The sequence below is a fragment of the Dama dama genome, unplaced genomic scaffold (genome assembly GCF_033118175.1).
Source record: "Dama dama isolate Ldn47 unplaced genomic scaffold, ASM3311817v1 ptg000096l, whole genome shotgun sequence".
NCBI lineage: Eukaryota > Metazoa > Chordata > Mammalia > Artiodactyla > Cervidae > Dama > Dama dama.
Genome location: NW_026870910.1, coordinates 6,191,747 through 6,198,929, shown reverse-complemented (window position 1 = coordinate 6,198,929; position 7,183 = coordinate 6,191,747).

The window sequence follows — 7,183 nt, the reverse complement described above, 5'->3', positions numbered from 1 at the left end:
GTCTAGAGGGATACTGAGGTCACTGTAGCAAAAAGAAAGGGTTCCGTGGACCAAAAATTAACTCGAGATGAGAGCTTAGTCCCTGGCTTCGACTCAAGAGGAATACCAACTTTCCACAAGCCCCTCAAGAGGAGGCTTCTCTCAGCTACAGGTATCTGAGAGGGACCCTGAATTTGTGGCCTCAAGTGATATGGACACTGACATGCTCTGACTCAAAGTAAGGCCAGATATCCCAACAGTGAATTGAATGCAGGCTCGTCTTGCATCTCCCAAGACGAAGGGATGTCTGAATCCCCTGTGGAGACCACAGAGAAAGACCTAGTTCTCTGCTTCATCACGTGCAGAGGCCTCACATCCTTTGAAAACTCTAGAGGTCCGCGGAGATCAATGCTTCCAAAGGAGACAATGCCTGGCGCCTCTTGAAAATAGATAGGAGTCCCAGGATCCCTGTGGCACGTGGAAAGGGACCCTGGGTCTCCCGCCTCACGTGGAGACGCGTCCCAATTGCCATGCCAAGACTCGAGGAGAATCCCGAGGTTTCCCTCGCACCTAGGCAGGAGTCCTGACGTCGCTGAACAAACACGTGTCTGGAAGGGGCCTCCCCGTCATAACTCGAGAATATACCCCAGGTTCCGGCCGCAACTCGAGAAATACCAGGAGACTTCCCCCTTGCCGCTAGATGAAGCCCGATTCCCCTGCACTGCGTGCAGAGCAATTCCGTGTTCCACATCAAACGTGAAAGGAGCCTTGATTTCCTTGATGGCAATCCAGAGAAAACCCAAGATTACTCTCTCAAGTCTAGAGGGATCCTGAGGTCACTATAGCAACACGAAACATCTCCTGGACCCCAAATCAACTCGAGATGAGAGCTTAGTCCCTGGCTTCGACTCAAGAGGCATACCAACTTTCCACAAGCACCTCAAGAGGAGGCTTCTCTCAGCTACAGTTATGTGAGAGGGACCCTGAGTTTTTGGCCTCAAGTGGAATGGACACCGAGATGCTCTGACTCGAAGTAAGGCCGGATATCCCTGCATTGAATTGAATGCAGGCTCATCTTGCATCTCCCAAGACGAAGGGATGTCTGCATCCCCTGTGGAGACCACAGAGAAAGACCTAGTTCTCCGCCTCATCGCGACCGGAGGCCTCATATCATTTGAAAACTCGAGAGGTCCGCGGAGAACAATGCTTCCAAAGGAGAAGATGCCTGACTCCTCTTGAAAATGGATAGGATTCCCAAGATCCCTGTGGCACGTGGAAAGGGACCCTGGGTCTCCCGCCTCACGTGGAGACGCGTCCCTGTTGCCATGCCAAGACTCGACGAGAATCCCGAGGTTTCCCTCGCACCTAGGCAGGAGTCCTGACATCGCTTAACAAACACGTGTCTGGAAGGGCCCTCCCCGTCGTAACTCGAGAATATACCCCAGGTTCCGGCCACAACTCGAGAAAAGCCATGAGACTTTCACCTCGCCGCGAGATGAGGCACGATTTCCCTGCACTGCATGCAGAGCAATTCCGTGTTCCACATCAAACGTGAAAGGAGCCTTGATTTCCTTGATGGCACACCAGAGAAAACCCAAGATCACTGTCTCAAGTCTAGAGGGATCCCGAGGTCACTGGAGCAACACGAAAGGGCTCCGTGGACACCAAATCAACTCGAGATGAGAGCTTAGTCCCTGGCTTCGACTCAAGAGGCATACCAACTTTCCACAAGCACCTCAAGAGGATGCTTCTCTCAGCTACAGGTATGTGAGAGGGACCCTGAGTTTGTGGCCTCAGGTGGAATGGACACCGAGATGCTCTGACTCGAAGTAAGGCCGGATATCCCTGCAGTGAATTGAAAGCAGGCTCGTCTTGAATCTCCCAAGACGAAGGGATGTCTGAATCCCCTGTGGCGTCCACAGAGAAAGACCTAGTTCTCCGCCTCATCGCGACCGGAGGCCTCACATCGTTTGAAAACTCGAGAGGTCCGCGGAGATCAATGCTTCCAAAGGAGACGATGCCTGACTCCTCTTGAAAATGGATAGGAGTCCCAAGATGCCTGTGGCACGTGGAAAGGGACCCTGGGTCTCCCGCCTCACGTGGAAACGCGTCCCAATTGCCATGCCAAGACTCGAGGAGAATACAGAGGTGTCCCTCGCACCTAGGCAGGAGTCCTGACGTCGCTGAACAAACACGTGTCTGGAAGGGCCCTCCCCGACGTAACTCGAGAATATACCCCAGGTTCAGGCCGCAACTAGAGAAAAACCGTGAGACTTCCCCCTCGCCAGGAGATGAGTCCCGATTCCGCTACACTGTGTGCAGAGCAATTCCGTATCCCACATCAAACGTGAAAAGAGCCTTGATTTCCTTGATGGCACTCCAGAGAAAACCCAAGATCACTGTCTCAAGTCTAGAGGGATCCTGAGGTCACTGTATCAACACGAAAGGGCTGTGCAGACCCAAATCACATCGAGATGAGAGGTTAGTCCCTGGCTTCGACTCAAGAGGAATACCAACTTTCCACAAGCACCTCAGGGGAGGCTTCTCTCAGCTACAGGTATGTGAGAGGGACCCTGAGATTGTGGCCTCAAGTGGAATGGACACCGAGATGCTCTGACTCGAAGTAAGGCCGGATATCCCTGCAGTGATTTGAATGCAGGCTCGTCTTGCATCTCCCAAGACAAAGGGATGTCTGCATCCCCTGTGGAGACCAGAGAGAAAGACCTAGTTCTCCACCTCATCGCGACCGGAGGCCTCACATCCTTTGAAAATTCGAGAGGTCCGCGGAGATCAATGCTTCCAAAGGAGACGATGCCTGCCTCCTCTTGAAAATGGATAGGAGTCCCAGGATCCCTGTGGCACGTGGAAAGGGACGCTGGGTCTCCCGCCTCACGTGGAGACGCGTCCCAATTGCCATGCCAAGTCTCGAGGAGAATCCCGAGGTGTCCCTCGCACCTAGGCAGGTGTCCTGACGTTGCTGAACAAATAAATATCTGGAATTGCCCTCCCAGTCGTAACTCGAGAATATACCCCAGGTTCCGGCCGCAAATCGAGAAAAACCATGAGACTTCCCCCTTACGGCGAGATGAGGCCCGATTCCCCTGCAATGTGTGCAGAGCAATTCCGTGTTCCACATCAAACGTGAAAGGAGCTTTGATTTCCTTGATGGCACTACAGAGAAAACCCAAGATCACTGGCTCAAGTCTAGAGGGATCCTGAGGTCACTGGAGCAAGACGAAAGGGATCCGTGGAACCCAAATCAACTCGAGATGAGAGCTTAGTCCCTGGCTTCGACTCAAGGGGAATACCAACTTTCCACAAGCACCTCAAGAGGAGGCTTCTCTGAGCTACAGGTATGTGAGAGGGACCCTGAGTTTGTGGCCTCAAGTGGAATGGACACCGAGATGCTCTGACTCGAAGTAAGGCCGGATATCCCTGCAGTGAATTGAATGCAGGCTCGTCTTGCATCTCCCAAGACGAAGGGATGTCTGAATCCCCTGTGGAGACCACAGAGAAAGACCTAGTCCTCCGCCTCAACGCCAACGGAGGCCTCACATCCTTTGAAAACTCGAGAGGTCCGAGGAGATCAATGCTTCCAAAGGAGATGATGCCTGACTCCTCTTGAAAGTGGATAGGAGTCCCAGGATCCCTGTGGCACGTGGAAAGGAACACTGGGTCTTCCGCCTCACGTGGAGATGCGTCCCAATTTCCATGCCAAGACTGGAGGAGAATCCCGAGGTGTCCCTCTCACCTAGGCAGGAGTCCTGACGTCGCTGAACAAACACGTGTCTGGAAGGGGCCTCCCCGTCATAACTCGAGAATATACCCCAGGTTCCGGCCACAACTCGAGGGAAACCATGAGACTTAGCCCTCGCCGAGAGATGAGGCCCGATTCCCCTGCACTGCGTGCAGCACAATTCCGTGATCGAGATCAAACGTGAAAGGAGCCTTGATTTTATTGATGGCACTCCTGAGAAAACCCAAGAACACTGTCTCAAGTCTAGAGGGATCCTGAGGACACTGTAGCAACAGGAAAGGGCTCCAAGGACCCCAAATCAACTCGAGATGAGAGCTTAGTCCCTGGCTTCGACTCAAGAGGAATACCAACTTTCCACAAGCACATCAAGAGGAGGCTTCTCTCAGCTACAGGTATGTGAGAGGGACCCTGAGTTTGTGGCCTCAAGTGGAATGGACACCGAGATGCTCTGAATTGAAGTAAGGCCAGATATCCCTGCAGTGAATTGAATGCAGGCTCGTCTTGCATCTCCAAGACGAAGGGATGTCTGAATCCCCTGTGGAGACCACAGAGAAAGACCTAGTTCTCTGCCTCATCGCGACCGGAGGCCTAACATCCTTTGAAAACTCGAGAGGTCCGCGGAGATCAATGCTTCCAAAGGAGACGATGCCTGACTCCTCTTGCAAATGGATCGGAGTCCCAGGATCCCTGTGGCACGTGGAAAGGGACCCTGGGTCTCCCGCCTCACGTGGAGACGCGTCCCAATTGCCATGCCAAGACTCGAGGAGAATCCCGAGGTGTCCCTCGCACCTAGACAGGAGTCCTGACGTCGCTGAGCAAACACGTGTCTGGAAGGGTCCTCCCCGTCGTAACTCGAGAATATACCCCAGGTTCCGGCCACAACTCCAGAAAAGCCATGAGACTTTCACCTCGCCGCGAGATGAGGCCCGATTTCCCTGCACTGCATGCAGAGCAATTCCGTGTTCCACATCAAACGTGAAAGGAGCCTTGATTTCCTTGATGGCACTCCAGAGAAAACCCACGATCACTGTCTCAAGTCTAGAGGGATCCCGAGGTCACTGGAGCAACACGAAAGGGCTCCGTGGACACCAAATCAACTCGAGATGAGAGCTTAGTCCCTGGCTTCGACTCAAGAGGAATACCAACTTTCCACAAGCACCTCAAGAGGATGCTTCTCTCAGCTACAGGTATGTGAGAGGGACCCTGAGTTTGTGGCCTTAGGTGGAATGGACACCGAGATGCTCTGACTCGAAGTAAGGCCGGATATCCCTGCAGTGAATTGAAAGCAGGCTCGTCTTGAATCTCCCAAGACGAAGGGATGTCTGAATCCCCTGTGGAGTCCACAGAGAAAGACCTAGTTCTCCGCCTCATCGCGACCGGAGGCCTCACATCGTTTGAAAACTCGAGAGGTCCGCGGAGATCAATGCTTCCAAAGGAGACGATGCCTGACTCCTCTTGAAAATGGATAGGAGTCCCAAGATGCCTGTGGCACGTGGAAAGGGACCCTGGGTCTCCCGCCTCACGTGGAGATGCGTCCCAATTGCCATGCCAAGACTCGAGGAGAATACAGAGGTGTCCCTCGCACCTAGGCAGGAGTCCTGACGTCGCTGAACAAACACGTGTCTGGAAGGGCCCTCCCCAACGTAACTCGAGAATATACCCCAGGTTCCGGCCGCAACTAGAGAAAAACCGTGAGACTTCCCCCTCGCCAGGAGATGAGTCCCGATTCCGCTACACTGCGTGCAGAGCAATTCCGTATTCCACATCAAACGTGAAAGGAGCCTTGATTTCCTTGATGGCACTCCAGAGAAAACCCAAGATCACTGTCTCAAGTCTAGAGGGATCCTGAGGTCACTGTATCAACACGAAAGGGCTGTGCAGAGCCAAATCACATCGAGATGAGAGGTTAGTCCCTGGCTTCGACTCAAGAGGAATACCAACTTTCCACAAGCACCTCAGGGGAGGCTTCTCTCAGCTACAGGTATGTGAGAGGGACCCTGAGTTTGTGGCCTCAAGTGGAATGGACACCAAGATGCTCTGACTCGAAGAAAGGCCGGATATCCCTGCAGTGATTTGAATGCAGGCTCGTCTTGCATCTCCCAAGACAAAGGGATGTCTGCACCCCCGTGGAGACCAGAGAGAAAGACCTAGTTCTCCGCCTCATCGCGACCGGAGGCCTCACATCCTTTGAAAATTCGAGAGGTCCGCGGAGATCAATGCTTCCAAAGGAGACGATGCCTGACTCCTCTTGAAAATGGATAGGAGTCCCAGGATCCATGTGGCATGTGGAAAGGGACGCTGGGTCTCCCGCCTCACGTGGAGACGCGTCCCAATTGCCATGCCAAGACTCGAGGAGAATCCCGAGGTGTCCCTCGCACATAGGCAGGTGTCCTGACGTTGCTGAACAAATAAATATCTGGAATTGCCCTCCCAGTCGTAACTCGAGAATATACACCAGGTTCCGGCCGCAAATCGAGAAAAACCATGAGACTTCCCCCTCACGGCGAGATGAGGCCCGATTCCCCGGCAATGTGTGCAGAGCAATTCCGTGTTCCACATCAAACGTGAAAGGAGCCTTGATTTTCTTGATGGCACTCCAGAGAAAACCCAAAATCACTGTCTCAAGTCTAGAGGGATCCTGAGGTCACTGGAGCAACACGAAATGGCTCCGTGGACCCCAAATCAACTCAAGATGAGAGCTTAGTCCCTGGCTTCGACTCAAGAGGAATACCAACTTTCCACAAACACCTCAAGAGGAGGCTTCTCTCAGCTACAGGTATGTGAGAGGGACCCTGAGTTTGTGGCCTCAAGTGGAATGGACACCGAGATGCTCTGACTCGAATTAAGGCCGGATATGCCTGCAGTGAATTGAATGCAGGCTCGTCTTGCATTTCCCAAGACGAAGGGATGTCTGAATCCCCTGTGGAAACGACAGAGGTAGACCTAATTCTCTGCCTCATCGCGACCGGAGTCCTCACATCCTTTGAAAACTCGAGAGGTTCGCGGAGATCAATGCTTCCAAAGGAGACGATGCCTGACTCCTCTTGAAAATGGATAGGAGTCCCAGGAGCCGTGTGGCACGTGGAAAGGGACACTGGGTCTCCCGCCTCACCTGGAGACGCGTCCCAATTGCCATGCCAAGCCGCGGGGAGAATACCGAGGTGTCCATCGAAGCTAGGCATGGGTCTGACGTCGCTGAACAAACACGTGTCTGGAAGGGAAACTCCCGTCGTAACTCGAGAATATACCCCAGGTTCCGGCCACAACTCGAGAAAAACCATGAGACTTCCCCCTCGCCGTGAGATGAGGCCCGATTCCCCTGCACTGCGTGCAGAGCAATTCCGTGTTCCACATCAAACGTGAAAGGAGCCTTGATTTCCTTGATGGCACTCCAGAGAAACCCCAAGATCACTGTCTCAAGTCTAGAGGAATCCTGAGGTAACTGGA